The 19,308-nt window shown below is 50.8% G+C and overlaps 2 long non-coding RNA genes across 2 annotated transcripts; one reads left to right on the plus strand and one right to left on the minus strand.

The window, feature by feature from the left end:
• Positions 1 to 1,980: 1,980 nt before the first annotated feature.
• LOC105471633 (uncharacterized) lies at positions 1,981 to 9,958 on the minus strand. The gene is made up of 3 exons (XR_981298.3): positions 9,809 to 9,958; positions 4,969 to 5,093; positions 1,981 to 2,177 (listed from the first exon to the last, which is right to left on the minus strand). It is a non-coding gene; the product is annotated as an uncharacterized lncRNA (long non-coding RNA).
• Positions 9,959 to 10,153: 195 nt separating this feature from the next.
• On the plus strand, positions 10,154 to 19,085 carry LOC139357461 (uncharacterized). Its single transcript, XR_011610611.1, has 3 exons — positions 10,154 to 10,323; positions 16,502 to 16,754; positions 18,866 to 19,085. It is a non-coding gene; the product is annotated as an uncharacterized lncRNA (long non-coding RNA).
• Positions 19,086 to 19,308: the final 223 nt, after the last annotated feature.

The raw sequence follows: 19,308 nt of genomic DNA on the forward strand, positions 1-19,308 counted from the left end.
TGAAATCAAGAACTAGAATTATGAAGATTTAAAAACAGAAGAAACACCTCCCAGAGTTGCAAGTGGTCACCTGTCCCAGAGAGCTGGTGAGATGAGATGGAGAGGCGTCAGCTGAGTTTTATGGTAAGTCCTGGGGAACCACTGGACGTCGAAAACTATAAACCTTTTATTAAAAATAAAGTTATGGAAATAGAAAAAAAAGGGGGGGGGGAATCTGACTCTTAGATTGCAATCTGGGGAACTGATTGTCTTCTCCAAGATTTCTGCCACCCAGGAGCCGAACCAGTGGTTTCTGGGCAACTCAAAGAAAGGCACCTCTTGTTTGGGACACTTTACTGCCATCTGCTGGACAACTGAAGTAATACCTTTACAAATGGGTGACGGAATGGGTGTGAAGCTCCTCGCACCCGGCACCTGGTTTATGTCCTGCACCACTTGTATAGAGCAAGCGAGGCCTTGCAATTGGTGGCCACCGGTCCAGGACACTCCTGAAGGGGCTTTGTTTGGTGAGGCTGTTGCACCAGGGAGGCCAGAGCGGCAGCGGCCTGTCTTCCTTCTGGGCACTTTAGCCCCCAGGTCGGAGGAGAGCTCCTTGGCAGTTCCAGCTCATAGATGATTGGGTCCGGCTGCATGTTGATTTCAGGGTCTTTCTCCTACCTGGCCCCACCAGTGACTGGCTTAGAAGAAATTCCTCAAACTCCTACCTGACCCTTCAGAAAAATTGTAATGCTATCTAAATCCCCCACCTTTCACCCCCACGCCTGTTTTACATTTTCCTCGTGATTTCAATCAGGGTTGGGGGTGACATGTGGGCAAGCCAGATCTCCATAAGGGCATTGTACTCAGGGCTTTCATTTTTCTGACTCCGAATTTTAGCTGCCACTTCTTGGGTCTGCATGAGGACTAGTCGTTCTTGGAAGAAAAATAAAAGCTGCCCCCCACCCAAGAAAGGAGATGAAAAATTCTTTGTGTGAAGCTTAGCATTGCCGAAGGTATAGGTACTGTCCCTCCCAGGGGCGTTTGCATGCAAAGTGTATAAACTACAGAAATAAAGGAGAGGTTTGGATGAAGGTCACTTTGGGTCACTGAGTTTTCCTAGTCGGAATCCTGACGTGCGGAGAGGGCTGATAACCACATCTATGCTACCAGCAGGTGGCGCAGGGCACAGATGCCCACCTGCCCACGGCTGCAGTGCCTCCACCTTTGAAAGGACTGGTGACTGTGAGCAACCCTGGACACTGGAATGCAGAGGAAACATCCCTGAACAGGGCTTAGAGAGTATCATGGAACCAGAGACTCAGAAAGGGAAGGAATTTTAGAGGCAAAAGGCCACCCTTCCCCATCTAGTACCTCAGTCTTTCCACCCTTTTGCTACCAGAAGGTCATCAGCTTACACTTACATACCCCTAGGGACAGGGAGCTCACTACCTGAGAAGCAGGCCCTGCTTTCCCTGGAAAGATCTGACTCAGAAAGCACTTCCTCCCACCATCCTAAATCTGCCTTGTTCCATCTCCCACATCTCAGGCTTGGTTCTGGCCCAGCGGAGCCAGAGAGAACAGATACTCTCCCTCCTCCCCAAGATAGCCTCCGAATATTTTGAGAATGAGCAGGACTCCTCCAAGCAGTCTCCTCTCTAGGGAGGGTTGATTAATTAGGACTCTTTCATCTGTGCATGGTAGAGACAGGGTCTCACCATGCTTAGGGACAACATGAGGAATTTCTGGGCACACACCCCTGTGACATCCAAGGTGATGCTAGGTTAAGAGTGAGTGATGTTGTCAGGCCGCTGCTGTCTCTGGGTGTCCCTTTTCTTGAGCTGTGCTGTTTTCCTTTCAAGGCAGGGGTGGGTGGAACCATGGCCACTGGCATTGCCAAGCCTGCGTCCTACCTGCAGTAGCAAGAGACCGCCACTCCTCACCACTCTGGGTCAGGGCCAACTGCAGTTTCAGAGGGACAGAAATAGAAGGTGACCCAAAGAGGGCGCCTAAGCACAGGTCAGAGGTGGTGAAAAGTCAGACTCGACCTTTCCTGAGAGGCGGGGACAACGTTTTTCGGTTTCCAGCTTTGAGTGTCCAGAGGCCCGTGGCAGGGAGCCAGGGGTGTTGACAGTCTCACAGGCTATGCCCTGGCATCTTCCTGGAGAGGCGACTCTCTTCACTGGAAGTCATTTAAAGCCCTATTTTTAGATTTAAACAAAAATGGAAACGTTCTGGAGCAGAATGCAGAATCTGCGTGTATTTTTTGAGATAAAACCCAAGACTTCAAAGAAATTTCACACTTGTGTCAGCTGCTTCAGGCAGGCTGCCTGGCCTGCGGGTGCATTTGTTAATTCTTGGTTGGCATTAGTGGGTATTTCAGGGGCAGGCTGAGAAAGTCTGAGTGGCACTGGGCCTGGGTCCCCACATAGCTACAGGCAGGGCTGGGGAGAGATGGATCCAAGGACTTCAAAGACAGCTGCCACTGAGAGGCCCCTGCTGCCTCCAGGCACCACATTCCCTGCAAGGAGGCAGCTCGTCCTCACTCGGGAGTGAGGCCCCCACCGTGAGAGCACACCTGCCTCTGGAATCCTGTCCAAGGGCAGGAGCCAGAGCCCAGGCTGAGCAAAGGATCCGTGGGCCCCAGCAGGAAATGCCAGCCAAGAGTGCAGGAGGCAGTGCCTGGCTGCTGCTGCCAGCTTTTCACAGAGTGGTGGGCACATGGGCAGGAGGGATCTTTGAAATATTTAACCCCAGAAGCTCATGGGACCAACCAATCAGAACAGGTCTGGCCTGGTACCTGAGCAGGTCCCAGGGGCCCGGTTGGACCAAAGCTACCCCTCAAGTTGCTGCCTCGTGGGGAGACATGGGGATCCCACGTAAAAGGCCAGGGCAGCGGGGCAGCGGGTCACACTCATGGGGAATTAGACAGCAGGTATTTACCAACTGGAGTGGACACATGCTGATATTTTAACAACCAGGACGGCAGCACTGGCTGAAAACGAGCCTCGTGCATGGGTCTGATCAAGTGAGATTAAGACAAATCCAGGGCGGGGTGCAGTGGCTCATGCTTATAATCCCAGCACTTTGGGAGGCCAAGGCCAGGAGTTTGAGACCAGCCTAGTCAACATGGTGAGGCCCTGTCTCTACTAAAAATACAAAACACACACACAAAATACGTTAGCCAGGCATGGTGGTGTAGACCTGTAGTCCCAGCTACTTGGGAGGCTGAGACATGAGAATCGCTTGTACTCTGGAGATGGAGGTTGCAGTGAGTTGAGATCTCACCACTGCACTCCAGCCTAGGTGACAGAGCGAGACTCTGTCTCAAAACAAAAAAAAAGAAAAAAAAAACAAATCCAGCCCACATTTATTGAGCACTTATTATGTGCCAGGAACTGTGCTGGAGCCTTTATGTATATTAATTAGCTTAATTTATGCAATGCCATGCAAATCTATCAGTGCATTTAACACTGTAGAGGATTGGTGTGAAAGCAACATGGAAAAGCCAATCAGCAAACCTGACAGGCTTAGAGGAACCCCACCCCTATCCCTGCCCCGTCCCCCACTCAACTAGAGATGGACATTTTCTTAAAGGCAGATGGTACAGAGAAGTCCAGACCTCCCCCTTGGCTTTCCCTCTGCACCCCCACCCCTCTGTTCTACTTCATCAGTTGTCCAAATTTGGCATTCATCAGACTCAATCTTCAGAACTGTACACACAAAACCATGTGTATCCATGCTGGTGGGGAGCATAAGAGGTTCTCAAGGGTTGTTTTGCGTGTACCTAGTTTTTGCCTTACTGATTTAGAACTTGCCCCTGAAATGGGCTATGACTCACTGAACTATAATTAGCCCCGTTTTGCAGGTGAGAAAGTGGAGCTCGGAGATGTCATTGGCCCAGGTCACACAGATGGTGGAGACCAGTGTGGAGCCCGGGAGTGGGCTGAGCAGAGTGCCTGGACTTTGAGCTTCCATCAGACCCTGCCCGAGATATTCACCTGTCCTGGCCACCTGGTGACCCTGGTGTGCTAACTTGGTACTTACCTTGCTCTGCGGAGCCCCCTGGGCCTCCTAAACACCAGGTGGGCGCCTTCAGGGAGCCCCATACTGACCTGAGAAGCCCAGGTATCGCTGGCCAACCAACCCTACTCACAGACAGAAGCAGTTCTCTGTCTTTTGGCTTTAACAGAGCTGCTTCATTTCTCCTCCCCACAAAGTCTGGACTTTGTTCTGGGGGGTCTCCCTGTTTGCATGGGAGCTTTTTCACTCAGTGCTCAATCTGATCTCTGCCACCCCCACCCACACCTCTGACTGGGTAGACCTTTGTGACTGCCTTGACCAGTAGAGTATGGCAGAAGACGCTCTGTAACTTCCGAGGCTAGATCTAGAAAATGCCATGCACTTCTGCCTTGCTCTCCTGGGACGTCCACTCTTAGAACCCAGCTGCCGTGCTGAGAAGAACTCACAGAAAGACCACGTGGAGTGGAGCAGACGGGTCAGTGTCCCAGGTGACAGCCCGTGTCAACCTCAGACCTGCACATGAGGATGCCCACCAGAGGGTTCCTGCTGCCACCGTCAAGTCACCCCAGCCTTCATCTTCCAGCCGGCGCCCCAGGCATTATGGGCAGAGGTAAACTGTCTCCATGATGCCCTTTCCAAATTTCTGACCCACAGAATCCATGATTATAATAAAATGGCTGTTTTATGTGCTCAGTTTTGGAGTGGTTTGTAGCATAGCAGTGTAACTAGAACATCTAGCTAGTGAGAGAAAGAACAGAGAAAGCCAAAATCACCCCAACCTATAAAGGGCGTTGAGGGTGGTGGGACCAGGGGGTGACAGGAAGCCAATCCCTGCACCCCAAGAGGTGGCAGGGCCTCCAACGGGAACGGCTGTGTGGCTTGCGAGGGAGCCTGCACCCTAAGCTGGGACTGCCAAGCGGGGTGTAAACTGCTGAGCCCCTATGAGCACAGGAGCTTGGGACCTCCTACCTCCATAGACATGACCAGCCTGGGCTTGAGGCCCTTTCCTTCCCTCTGGGGCCACGAACACTTGCTCTCATCTGTGCTCTCTCAGGTGGGGGATGTTCAGGCATGAGGGCGCCCAGGAGGAAGAACTGGAGAGAAAATTTGAAAGCAAATGTGAAAATGGATGATTTCTTGCACATCTGAGTTTGTGGAGTAAAAGCCCTCTCGGTGCCAAAGGATATAATGTTAGAAGGGTCAGTCCAGCATGACTTCACGGTCTCAGAGATGTGTGACCCTCACCCCTGGAGAGGCCTCTGTGGCCCTGGGGCTTAGCACCAGGCACTTTGTAAGGGTCTCAGAAATGCTGCCCACCAGAGCAGAGGGCTTCTGGGAAGAGCCATGGGCTCTTGTAGCAGAGCTTGTAGCAGCCTTGTAGCAGAGGCTGCCCCCAGGGAGAGGGAGGTGGGATCAGAGCCTGAGGCTACGTCCTGGCAATTGTTGCTGTGGCCACCAGGTGGCGGGCCAGGGCCACGCTAGGCTGTTGGGAAGGGCCATCCCAGAGGGGCCTGGACTGGGAGGCCCAGCTGCCTCCACGGCTTTGCTGTCACCATGGCTGGAGGGAGGGGCTGCAGAGTCAGCTGTAGCAGTGGAAGCTGAGGCCCTCTCACAGGGATGAGGTGGCTTTCAGAAGGCCTGAGCACCTGTGGTTCCTCTTGAGGCCTGGTGTGCAGAGGTCTAGCTTCCAGTCCCGGCTCTGCTGTGCAGCCTCAGACAAGCCCCTTTCCCTCTCTGATGAGGATTCTCACTAGATGAGCTCAAGGCTCTTGCAGCACCTGGTGGCTATGACCAGCTGGGTGGCCTCAGGTAGGTCATGGGGTGCTATGGTCTGAATGTGTGCGCCCCAAATTCCCATATTGAAACCTAATCACCGATGTGATGGTATTAGGAGGTGGGGCATTGAGGAGGCATTAGGCCATGAGGACAGTTGACTGGGATTAGTGCCCTTGTGAAATAGGTCTGAGGGAGCCCTTTCATCCCTTCTACCCTGTGAAGATACAGCAAGAAGGTACCATCTGTACGTAAGAAAGTGGATCTTCACCAGACACCAAATCTGGGGCACCTTGATCTTCCCAGCTCCCAGAACCATAAGAAATACACATTTGCTCCTTGTAAACCACCTAGATTATGGTATTTTTGTTATAGCTGCCCAAGCAGACTAAGACATGCGGCCACTGGCCCCGTGATGGAAATGGGGTGGAATTACATGACCCCTGTCCAGGATGCAGGAAGAGGAGATGGTCCCAGGAGCTCCATGAAGGAAGGAGGCCTGGGAAACTGCTTGGACATCACAAGGCACCGAGGACCTAACTCTGAGTCCCCGGTCTGAATTAACTTCAGAGCTGGGATGATATTCCTATTGCTTTTCTAATGTGCCCCACCCTGTCCCTTCAGCCGTATTGGTGGTTCTGTGTCATCTGCAGGACTGAGGTTTCTGGGCAAGTTTTAGGACACCTTCCCCCCAAAACCTTCGCTCCTCTTTTCTGGGCTGTGTTTCTGCCATGACTCATCTTGGGGCTGAGGTCCCAGGTGGGAGATAGGTCATAGCTGGGTGGGGTCTGCAGTGTCTGTGCCTCAGTTTCCTCATCTGCAAAATGGAGAAGCTCTTGCTCATTCTGTAAGGTCAGTAGGAGGACCAGAGTCTTCACTCCATGGTCTCACTCGGCTATCACAGCAACCTTGAGCAGCAGGAAGGACACGTGTCCTCGTCCCCATTTTGCAGATGAGAAACCCGACCCCCATGGATGAGAAGCAGTTTGCCTCCTTCTATCCAGAGGAGCCTGAATTCAGACCCAGATCTGCCTGTCCAGCTCTGTGCCCTGTGCTGCCCTGCTGCCTTCTTCTGCCCTTACTCCTTCTGGCCAGCTGATGCCTGCTTTCTCGAGAGAAGCCCCTCTGGTGCCTCATCACCTGGAGGAGCCAGGTCTCCTGGGAACCAGTGGACAACATTTTGGTCTGGTGCTTTGCCGGGTGCAGTGGCCCTTGAGGGCTAGCCTGCCCACACCGCTCTGTTGCCTTGGACCTTGCTCAGCCTATCCTAGCCTGAGGTCTATGCCCAGGTGAAAAAGTCTAGGACACGGAATTAGATCATCTAGAGCAAGTTTTCGCCAAGCCTCAATCCCTCAGCTATAAAAAAGTAAGTCAACTTACAGGGTCATTGCAAAATAAAGCACAGCTATATTTGAATGTGCTGGGTGACAGCAGGGATAACTATCGCCCTCAATGCATCCTTACTTGGTGCCAGGCCCTGAGCTAAGCCCCTATCTTACATGATTTCACTTAGTCTTCACCATTAAAGGTAGATTAGTGTTATTGCTTCCTTCCTTGTTGAGGTATAATTTATATATAATATATGTTATATATTATATATTAATATGTTATATATACTGTATGTATAGTATTATATATAATGTATATATTATACATATACAGTAAAGCACCCAAACCTTAAGTGTACAACTCAATGACTTTTTAAAACTGTGTGACCATCAAGACAGATTATTTCTGACACCGTCGAAGTCCCCCTCAAGCTCCCTCTGGGTCAATACCCTGCCAAAGGTTAACACTTAAGTTTGGGTTATTTTTCCTGGTTTTACAGATGGTGAAACTGAGGCTCAGGGAGGAACTGTGAACTGCTCAAAGTCACAAAGCTGCAAAACAGTAGGGCCTAGATTTTTCTGTCTCTACCAAAGTACATGGTGATCCACATAGGCTATACAAATTACTTCCTCTTCCTCTTTCCTCATCTCCCTCTCATCTTCCTCCTCTTCCTCCTCCAACTTTTCCTCCTTCACCAATCCACCCATTTAGTGTAGGTTCACATGTCTACCACTAGATGGCAACAAAGGACCAACTGCAGAGTCCAGGTTGGGCTCTAAGGCCGGAAGGAGGCCGGCCTGGCGGGGTGGTCAGGGTTTCTGGGCTTTGGGGAGGGATGCAGGGGAAAGCTGCTGGTGACCATCCTGAGTCCTGTCCAGTAGACATGGCAGAGGCAACTGTCGAGTGATGACCAGACAAGAGAATGAAAATGCAAGGCTAGGGCTCACGATTAGATGAGCACTGGGCTGGGAGTAATGATACTTGGGTTCTCTGTTACTCTCGTCACACTCTCTGAGTCAGCTTCCTGCCCACACAGTGAGTGGGCCTTCCCCCTCCAGGGTAAACAGTCCTGCCTGTCTCCCTGCATCTGCTCTTCTGTACATCAGGCCTGCTCTCCCTTCCTTGGTCGACCAGTTCACACTAATCAGCTTGGCAAGCCCAGCCCAATTGCTGCCATTCCCAGGAAGCCTTCCTTGCCTGCTCTGGCATTGAACTGATTACCTCGGCTGCCCCCGTGTGATGGGCCAGGCACCACTTTCTGTGGCCAGAGGCTTGCCTGGCATTTCCAGCATCCACCAGAGCGGCCAGCACAGGGCTTGGGGCGTGGGGTGTGCATTACAGGTCGTCTGGACCTAATGGACTGGGATGGTAGGGAAGGAGACTGTGGCACGGTGCGAGGGGGGCTGGACCTAATGGACTGGGATGGTAGGGAGGAAGGAGGCTATGGCACAGTGCGAGGGGGGCTGGACCTAATGGACTGGGATGGTAGGGAGGAAGGAGGCTGTGGCGCGGTGCGAGGGGGGCTGGACCTAATGGACTGGGATGGTAGGGAGGAAGGAGGCCGTGGCATGGTGCGAGGGGGGCTGGACCTAATGGACTGGGGTGACGGGGGAAGGAGGCTGTGGCACAGTGTGAGGGGGGCTTGCACAAGGACGTTGTTGCTCTTCTACTCCCTTCCTGGGAGTGGCTGGATCTCAGAGGGCAGTTTTGGGGCCCCAGCTGGGGTGCTTCCCCTCATGCTGGCCCCAGGGAGGGCTGCAAGGCTGGGTTATAGTCTTCCCTCATCGGTGTCCAGCTAGCATCTCCCCGGGAAAGCCAGCTTTGCAGAAACTAATACATGAAGAGCCTTTGGGGATCATTAAACACTCATTGGCCCAGGTCACACAGGCTTTCAGCAAAGAGGCTGTGACTCTGCTCAGCCTCTAGCTCTGAGTCCTGAACACCTTCCTCTTTGTCATCTTTTTTTTTTTTTAGACAGAATATTGCTCTGTCACCCAGGCTGGAGTGCAGTAGCGCAATCTTGGCTCACTGCAGCTTCCATCTCCTGGGTTCAAGTGATTCTCCTGCCTCAGCCTCCCGAGCAACTGGGACTACAGGCGCACACCACCACGACCAGCTAATTTTTGTATTTTTAGTAGAGACAGGGTTCCACCATGTTGGCCAGGATGGTCTCGATCTCCTGACCTCATGATCTGCTTACCTCAGCCTCGCAAAGTGTTGGGATTACAGGTGTGAGCCACCGTGCCCAGCTGGATACCTTCTTTTGACACTTGAAGGAGACCTCCCAGATCTAAGGACTGGGCACGTCTCTGCTGTGCAGCCTGACAGCCTGACAGCACCCCCTTACTAGCTGGAAGTTCTCCGTAGCTCCCTCCTCTGATGGAACAGACACAATTCTCAGCCCAGTAAGGTGATTGGGGTGCAAGAAGTGTGGGGAAAGGGAGAAGCTGCTTTCCCTGGCTAAAGTCCTATTAATCCCTGCCCTCCGCCCCCCACCCCCCACCCTCCAACACACACACACACACACAAAGTCACAACACTTGTCCCTCTGTTGGAAGACTCTGGAGTTGGTTAAGAATCCAATATTTGGATTAGATATCCCTGGACAAAGATTCCATCTCTGCTACTTATTATCTCCATGACCTTGGGCAAATATTTAAACTTGGAAAGTTTCTTCTCTGAGAAGTGGGACTAACCCAGTTCCTACCTCAGCTGGTTATTGTACACATCCGATGAGAGAAAATGTGCAAAATATATAGCACAGGCCTGGCCCATAATAAATGTTCAATAAAAGGCAGCTTCTGTTGTGGCTTATGAGCTCAGTCCCAGTGAGAAGCCTCAGTTCCATAAAGAGAGGAACTGCCCGGTTGAGGGTGGGAAGTTCTTGATTGGCTGATAGATATGCAGATAACCTCTGTGATGTCAGCATACCATGGACCTATGGAGGAGAGGGCTGCTGCTTAGGGTGATCTCACCAGCCAATCAGCAGCAGCAGATGATGATGATGAGAACCAGTGGGTGGGTGTGGCTTGAGAAGGGGAGGGAGGAAAGAAGAGAGAGACAGACAGAAGGACTGGGAGTTCAGGGCTGCCAATCAGGACATCTGGGCTCCTAGCCTGACTCTGAAAATGAAGAGTCATTTGGGTAGGCTGTGAAAGGCTGAGCATGAGTTTCTTCACCTATGACATGGGGTGGCCCCTCTGCCTATTTTTTTCTCATGAGGTGAGTGTGAGGATCACCCCGTCACTCAGATGGATAGGACAAGGTTCTGAAAGGTACAAGGAGGTCTCAGTCACTCGGATTTTAGGGACAATTAGCGAATCAGTATGGCTGAGGGATTGCTCTTAATTACTCAAACTTTCAAATTTCATTTTAGCCTTGGATGGAAATATTTTTAGAAATGTGATAGAGTTCTCGACTTTATTAAATAGTGTAATTAATGTAGGATGTGTTGATGCATTCAGAATCTGCCAAATGATGCCGTTTTATGATGCTTTAAAAAAATAAAAAATCTTTGGTTTCCTGATGTTAGCTAGCATCCCTCACTGCTATCACTGCACCTGCCTCTCAATTCTTCTCCCATCCCATAAAACTTTCTACTTCTAATCCACTGTGAATTTGAGAGTCAGACCCACAACTCTGTCAGAACAGCGGGTGAATTAAGAGTAACTGGGTCCCGAGACAGAGCCTGAAGAGCTCACAAGTAAAGTGCATGAGCTTTAGAATTTGCAGTGTAAGCTAGAAAGAATGCATAAGACCTACTGTTTGATAGCACAACAGGGTGACTACAGTCAATAATAACTTAATTGTACAGTTTAAAATAATGAAAACAGTGTAATTGGATTGTTTGTAACACAAAGGATAAATGCTTGAGGGGATGGATACCCCAGTCTCCATGATGTGATTATGGCACATTACATGCCTGTATCAGAACATCTCATGTGCTCCATACATATACACACCTGTTACGTAGCCACAGAAATTAAAAATAAAAAAAGTGAAAAAAAAAAGGCAGTGTAAGGCAGGTGCTTCCTCACTCCTGGTTTTGGCTGTGAACCCAGGAGATGTGGGGCCAGAGCCTGTGATTTATTTATTTATTTATTTTTATTTTTATGTTTTTGAGATGGCGTCTCGCTCTGTAACCTAGGCTGGAATACAGTGGCACGATCTTGGCTCACTGCAACCTCCGCCTCCTGGGTTCAAGCAATTCTCCTGCCTCAGCCTCCCAAGTAGCCGGGACTACAGGCACACATCGCCACACCTGACTAATTTTCTGTATTTTTAGTAGAGACGGGGTTTCACCATGTTGCCCAGGCTGCTCTCGAACTCCTGAGCTCAGCCAATCTGCCTACCTTGACCTCCCAAAGTGCTAGGATTACAGGCGTGAGCCACCACACCCAGCCCAGAACCTGTGATCTTAATTTCAAGGCCATCAGGTGTTGTGTGCCATTCCTGCTGCTCCGCTGCCCCTGCCCCAGTCTAGCCTTGCCTCCCTCCCTCAGCTGGCTTCCTGCAGGAACCCTCTGGCTGGACATCCCTCCTGCCAATGATCCCTCTCCAGTCCACCTCCACACACTATCAGCCATTTTCCAGAATCTGATTACCTTGTTTTGATGCTTGAAACACTTTGTTGCCTCTTTAGAGCTGCAAAATCCAGCTCAAACTCCCTTGCTTAGTGCAACACTCCCCAAGAGCCCACTCTTGGGGGTCTTCTAGCCTCACCTTCACCCACCCTGCTGTTCCCACATCCTCTGTGTGACCTTTCCCGCACTCACTGTGGAGCACTACATTCTCAGGCTTCACAGTGCTGTTCTTTCCGACCTCCCCCAACTTCCTCACCCGGGTGTCACCCCTTCCAGGAATTCTCCATTGCCCCTTTCTAGACTTAATTGAATTGTTCCCCACCACCACCCCATAGTCATGGTAGTGGCTAAAATCATGGATCCTGGGACCTGACCACATGGATGCAAATCCCAGCTCTGCCTCCTCATAGCTGTGTGAGCCGGGGCAGATCACCTGGCCTGGTTTCCCTCCTGTAAAGTGGAACTAGCATTAGTAGCAACCTCATTGACCTCATTTGTGTCAAGCTGTATCTCGTAATGACTGGTTTCCAGTCTCCCCAACTAACCCCAAGCTTTTTGAGGGCAAGCACAGTCTCCATTCATTTGTGCTCTTCCTTCCCTGGTGTCTGGTGCAGAGTCAGGCATACATCCCCTGCTCAATGATGGCCAAATGCAGGAATGGATGTCAAGGCCAAAACTGGCTGGAGGGTCCTTTCTTAGCACGCAGGAGCACCCAGCACTGTGTGAGTTTTCCTTGCATGTCAGTCTTCTTTCTGGCCCCAGATGATAAGTCCCTGGGGATGAGGGGAGCGAGGACATCCCTTCCATCAGCTGTGATGCTAGTCACTGGGCCTGATACTCTGAGGCCTGGGTGGGCCCCCTGAAGGTGCCGCTAGGGCACTGTCCATGGTGCTGAAGAGCTCTGTCAAGTGATTAATTCCTCCTCCTGAGATGGAACTTGGGAAGTGAAGGGATTTGCTTCAGGGCAGACAGGAATGGATTTTTCATCTCCAATCCCAGCCAGCACATTTTGTTCTGACATTTCTTTGGCACCTTTGCCAATGACGTGACGGTGCCTGTGCAGCTCTTTCCCCTGCCTTCCAAATTCCTTGGAGAACTGTCATATTCCCCCCTCCCCACTTCCTCCTGCCACTGCAGGCACCTCCAAACATGACTGTATCACCCAGAGATGTGGACTGAAGAGACTGGAACACAGCCTGTGGCCCCAGTTGCCAACAAGTCGGCTCCATGCTTTCCGTAACCTGCTTGACTCACCTACAGGTGCTCCTAAGCCCTGGATGTGTCCCGATAGCCCTGTCCTCAAGGACGAGCTAAACAGGAAAAGCCTGGCCAAAAAAATGGGGGTGAAAATAAATGCTGATTCTGTGTGTGCAATGGAGTTAAATGGTCTAAGCATCTGAACGACACTCGAGTTTGAATCCCACTACCCCTGTGTGATCTGGAGTGGTTTGTTCCACCCCTGAGCCTCAGTGTCCTCGCCTGTTAAATGGGAGAGATGAAAGCTTTCCTACAGGATTGTGTGAGAACAAAACTAGACAATGTAGGTAAATGTGCTGGCAATTCTACTGGCACATAACAAATGCTCACTAACTGGTGGCTACTATTCCTCAGACTTTCCTTTGATAGAGAAGCCCGCAAATTTCAGACTGGAAGGAAACCTAGTCCAATGCCTTCAGTTTACATACAAGGAAATTGAGGCTAGCCAGGTGAAGGACTTGTTTAAGGTCACATGGCCAGTAAGGGAGAGGACTCAGGAGAGCAAGGGAATCTTCAAACTTGTGAGATATTGACGCATTGAGTTCACCAGGATACTGAAGTTGGAGGTACAGGGGCTGCCTACAGGATGGACGTAAAGGTGCTTTCTATGTAGCTGCAGGAAATGTCCTTGATTTAAACCTTAAAACCAAGTTCCCTGGCCCCATCTTCATCCCATTTACCTCTCAGCCACATTTCCAGGCTGGTAGCCTCATTGTCCCCATTTGCCAGATGAGAAAAAGGAGGCTCAGAGGAACAAGGAGACTGGTGCATGGCCACGCAGCTGCCTCCCTGCCAGGATTGGCATGAAGATCATGTGAGATGAGCAGGCAGGAGTTCCTGAAACAGGCCTGGCAGATACCGTGCTTGGAAATGACAGCATCCCCTTCTCCCTCCTGAAGGAGCCAGTCCTCACATTTCAGAGTAGAAAAGGCATTTCTGTTCACACTACCCAGTGCCTCTGTGATTCCACAGGCTTCTAGCACAATCTCCTCAGGAAATAATCAGAGAGACACTAAAAATCAAAGCCAGTGAAGAGGCTGCTTGGGAGGCTATGGGGAGTTGCTTAGCAAGTGGGTGAGAGAATAAGCTGAATGGGAGGCTTTAGGAACATCTGAGGATGTCTTTTATCTTCAGAGAGCCTGGCCAGAATAATGAAAACCCATTGGGCTTGATTCAAGGCACCTGAGCTTATATCTCAGCACCCTACCTGGCCCCCCACCCCCCCCCACCTGCTTAGATCTCTGGGATCTGAGATTATGTCACCTATAATCTCACGACTTCAGTTTTTAGATGTGAAAAAATGAGAGTAACAATTTGTACCTAAAAATGTTAAGATGTGTGAATGAAACGGTTTACCTAAAGCATCCAGCACATTGCCTGCACACAGTAGGTGCTCAATAAATGTCAATTCACTTCTAGTCCTTTCATTTCCACATATATTTATTCACCAAGGATTTATTGAGCACTTACTATGTGCCAGGTGCTATTCCGAGTCCTAGTGATCTGGGAGTGAACATGGCAGGTGCCTGCTCTCATGGATCTTACATTTTACTGGCAGAAGTCAGAAAGAGAAAGAAGCCAGTACCAAACAAGAAAATGGAGCTATCAGGGTGTGCTATAAAGAGTTTTCCACTTGACAGTGAGAAGTGGAGGGTGGCAATGTTAGACAGGAAGGTCAGTGCGGGCTTTTCTGAGAAGATGACAATAAGCAGAGGCCTAAATAAACATCCGGAGGAAGAGTATTCCAGTCAGAGGGAGCAGCAAGTGCGAGTGTTTTGAGGAGCCCCCACATTAGCAGCTTAAACAATTTAATTTTTCTCTCTGGTAAAGGAAGAGAGGTGAGCATCTCAGGCAGGCCTGGCACTCCGTGATCATCAGGGATGCAATTGGCTCTGCCATCTTCAAACTTGTGACCTGAAATGACTGCCCCAGCTGTAGCCATCATATCTGCAGCCATCATAATCTGCATTCCAGAGCAGAAAGCAGAAGGATTAAAAAGAGAATGCCTTTCCCCAAGAGGACATGTCCCAGGGATTGCAATTCTATTGCGTTGGTCAGAACTTTGTCACATAGTGACATGTAATTGCAGAGGAGGCTGGGAAATGTGGTCTCTACTCTCAGCTGCCATGTGCCTGACCCCAAATTAGGGGTGCATTCGTCAGGAAGAGGGGAGAATAGATGATGAGAGATGGCTGGCCATCTGTGACACTGTGACAAAGGCAGGACTGAAACCCCACATCCTGACTCCCCAGCGCTGTCTCTACTGCCCTTTCCCATCTCCTGTCCCCAACATGATCAGCAGGTAGCAGCGGGAGCAGGGCCAAATGTCAGGGGACTCCTGGGGAGATCAGGCTGAGGGAGCTGAGGGCTGGAGGAAATAAAAGGAGGGTGGGTGTGGAGGGGTTCCAAGGGGGAGCCGTTACAGAGGGAGGCCCAGCTGTAGGTTCCTGTCCCCACGGCTTTGCAGGGCTGGCAGCTGGCTCTGAGGCCCATGGCAGGGAGACATCACTGTCACCTTCTTTTGGGGGAGGCAGCCAGTGACACAGCTTCAGACAGCTCCCTGTTGTTCCCAGCAGACAGGGTGGCACGTTGGCAGGATCCCACTGTGGTGGCAGGTGGGGGAAGGGCATTGTTAAGCAGTTGGCAAAGCCAGTCGGCCCAGTTCCCTGCCCCCATGCCTGTGCTGGTGGCTGGACAAGGGCAGTGGTGGCCCCCGACTCTGTTTATCTCCTTCTGCCAGGTACTGAGCTGCCAGTGTCTCCTCATCTCCCTCCCTTCCTTTCCTCCCTTTCTTCTTTCCCTTCCTTCCTTCCTTCCTTCTCTCCTCCTTTCCTTCCCTCCCTCCTCCCTTCCTTCCTTCTCTCCCTCCTCCCTCCCTCCCTTCCCTCCCTCCCTTCCTTTAATTCCTTCCCTCCTTCCCTTCCTCCCTCCCTCTTTTCCTTTCTTCCTTCCTTCCTTCTTTCCTCCTTTCCTCCCTCCCATTTTTTGCTCCTTCTACTTCCTCCCTTCAGTCCTCCCCTCCCCTTCCCTGCCCTCCCCTCCCCTCCCCTGCCCTCCCCTCCTCTCCCTTCCCTTCTCCTCTCCCCTCCTCTCCTCTTCCCTCCCGTTGTATCCCTCTGTCCCTCTTTTCTTCCTACATGTTCTTCCTTCCTGCCTTTTCTCCTGTTCCCCACCATGACTCACGTCCTTCTCCTGCTCTCTCAGCCTCCCCCACCCCCTCCCAGTCTATGCCCCACTCTGGGGTCCCTCCATGCAGCTGGAACAGCACTGGGCAGAGGACATTCGGGGCGGGCGGCAGGTTGCATCTGTCCCAGGCCCTTCCCGGAAGCCTCCCGTTTCCTGTCCAGCATCACGTGTTAGGAGAGGTCATGGCACCCCATCGTCTCACTTCCTGCTACCTGCCACCCACTACCCTGTGATTCCAGCCCACCCCCAGAGCAGGACAAGGGACTCACATTCATTGGGCTGCAACTGCATGCTAGCCACTTGCACAGCACTTCAATTTACTTAAAGCCTCCCACAGTGCATTGAGGTGGTTTACTCTTATTCCCATTTTATAGATGAAGAAACCAAGGCTCAGAGAGGCAGAGTTGTGTGAAGCCACACGATATGCTGCCGGGAGAGATGGTCCTCAAGACAGCTGGAACAAGGTGGACCAGAGGCTCCTGCTGTCGGGGCCTCACAGTGCCAGCCCTGATTCCAGCTCTGAGCCTGATGCTACTTTCTGGCCCTTGATCCATGTTTATTTGGTCACTCAGCCCTCATCTTCAGAGAGATCCAGGAGTAAGGAGAGAGAGACTGGGACTGCAGGAGGTACTCAATGATCTTTGCAGTAGGCCCAGATCTTTGCAGCCAACTTCTTGGTTCCTCAGTGCTGCTCAGCCTGAAACTCTCTAAATAGCCTCTCTCCCTCCCCCCACAGCCACGCCGGCATACACAGATACACACCCCACACATTTAACAGCTAGAGCACATGTGGCCTCCCACACCGCCGCTTCTGTGGGTGTGAGGGCGTAGCTGTCGTGGTGATGGTGGCAGCAGCGGAGGTGGTGGGGTTGTGGTAGTGGCAGTGGAGGGGTAGTGGTGGTGATGACAAGCAGCATATCATTTAGCCACACGTAAATCTACAAGATACATACTATACATGCGAACTATAGAGAAAAGCAACACAATGATTAACAGTGAGTAATGACAAATTGTGCTCACGTAGATAACATTTCCAAGAAACCACAAACCACACTCATAGACACAGACCAGGCCAACTGTGAGACCCCACCAGTGAGTAAGCACTGGTGAAACACCCCTTCTTTTCCACTGCCTTTCTGAATGAGAGTGACTTGCTCACCAGAGACAACGCCAGTGTGGTTTTAACCCTCTTGCCTCCATGATCAAAATTATTAAGTACCCAGGCACTCAGTCCAGAACTGGGCTTGCTTTCCTGGTTTCCCTTGGAATCATCCAGCCAAGCCTAGATCTCCTCAGGGGCTTTCCAGATCCCTTCCCTGAGACACCGCCGAGGTTTCCCCGGGCTGTGCACTCCCTTGCAGCGACAAGCTTTCGAAACCTCCCATTTTCTTACTACAAGCATGTTCCTGGGTCTCTGGGCCGTGGGCTTCCGTAGCACAGGATGGAACTCAGTGGTTAATCTGGGCAGGGGGATACGGGGCAGCCACAGGGGCAGGGCAAGCATGGGCTTGGAAAGCATTGGGAAGGTTTCTTAGGCTGGGTTTCTTAGGCTGGCTTATACAAGCCTTCATTTATCATTATTTTATGATTTAACATAGTCTTTTAAATGTGCATATGTTATATACGTTATTTTATATGTATGTTTCACAGTAAAAAGTAAAAATAGGCTGGGCACAGTGGCTCACGCCTATAATCCCAGCACTTTGGGAGGCCAAGGTGAGATGTTCACTTGAGCCCAGGAATTCAAAACCAGCCTGGGCAACATAACGAGACCCCATCTCTACCAAAAAAAAAAAAAAAATTAGGCAGGCATGGTGGCACATGCTTATAGTCTCAGCTACTCAGGAAGCTGAGGTGGGAGGATCACTTGAGCTTGGAAGGTGGACGCTATGGTGAGCCATGATTGCACCACTATGCTCCAGCCTGGGTGACAGAACGAGACCCTGTCTCTAAAAAAAGAAAAAAAGAAGTAAAAAAAAAAAAAAAAGTTAAAAAAAAAAAAAAGATGCCATGTTCTTACCAGATGCCCAGGGAATGACGTTGGCCCTTTTACTGGACCCCATTGACCTGGGACCAGCAAAGAAGCCCTGGGATCCTGTAGGAGTCAGGGCTGGTTCTCAGGACTGGCGCAAGGCCCTCTGAGGGGAGGAGGTCTGTATCGGCAACTTGCCTTCCGCTCCATTCAGGGCCCTCCCCACACGCCCGGAATTCCTGACCTGGCCCTGGTGCTGCCTCCCTTAGGGACAAGAGGTGGGGGCCTTTGAGTGTTTGTTTAGAAGCATGGTTTCCTTAAATGGCTGGGTTTTTAAAAAATGTATGTGCCTGCAGCTAACTTCATCTCCCCAACAGCCAGGGCATCTGCTGCAGGAGGGCAGGCGAGAGAGGGGAGAGGGCTGGGAGGAGTCCAGGGATGGGGGACAGAGGAACCAGAAAATCAGGCGAGGAGAGGGCTTATAAAAAGCCTTGGGACCCTCCTTCCACTTCGGGAAGAAGACACAAGGCCCAGACAGGGAACATGAGAAGCACACGGCAGGCGGACATTCCCACAGCAAATCAGGGACAACCGTGGGAATGCCAACCTGCTTATTTGTTTTTATTTCTATTAAGTCTTTTCCTGCCTCTGAGCCTTGGCACCTGCTGTTCCTTCTGCCTAGGCCCCCCTTTCTTTGGCTTTTCTAGGGACTTGTTGCTTTCCAGGTGTGAATGCTACTTCCTGACCATGCTTTCCCTATCCACAGGTAATTGAAGGATGCACCGGCCCCTCCCACACGCCCGATGGTTATTTACATCATCCTGCGGAATGAATGAAGTCTGCAAGCTGCGGAATAGGTAGTTGTAGGTTTCCTTTGGAGAGGAATCTGCTATACCTTTAAACAGTGATTTCTTCTCTTTTTCTGTTTACTTTTGTAGCCACATCAGAAATTCAAACGGTAATTTTAAAACTGTGTTTCCCTAAGCTATTTGACGTGGTTATTTATTTACCATGTGAACTATACCCCCTCCAATAGGCTCCTTATAGCTATTGTGAACACTTAAGAACTGTTTCTGAGATGTAGCCATGCTAGAAAATGTATTATTTAACCCAAAGAACAAACTTTGGCATTCTGTTTTTGTTTTTGTTTTTGTTTTCAGTGAAGCATGGTATTATTTTAACAGACATGAGCTTTGATTTCTGAACTTT

This window comes from Macaca nemestrina, chromosome 12 (genome assembly GCF_043159975.1).
Source record: "Macaca nemestrina isolate mMacNem1 chromosome 12, mMacNem.hap1, whole genome shotgun sequence".
Classification (NCBI taxonomy): domain Eukaryota; kingdom Metazoa; phylum Chordata; class Mammalia; order Primates; family Cercopithecidae; genus Macaca; species Macaca nemestrina.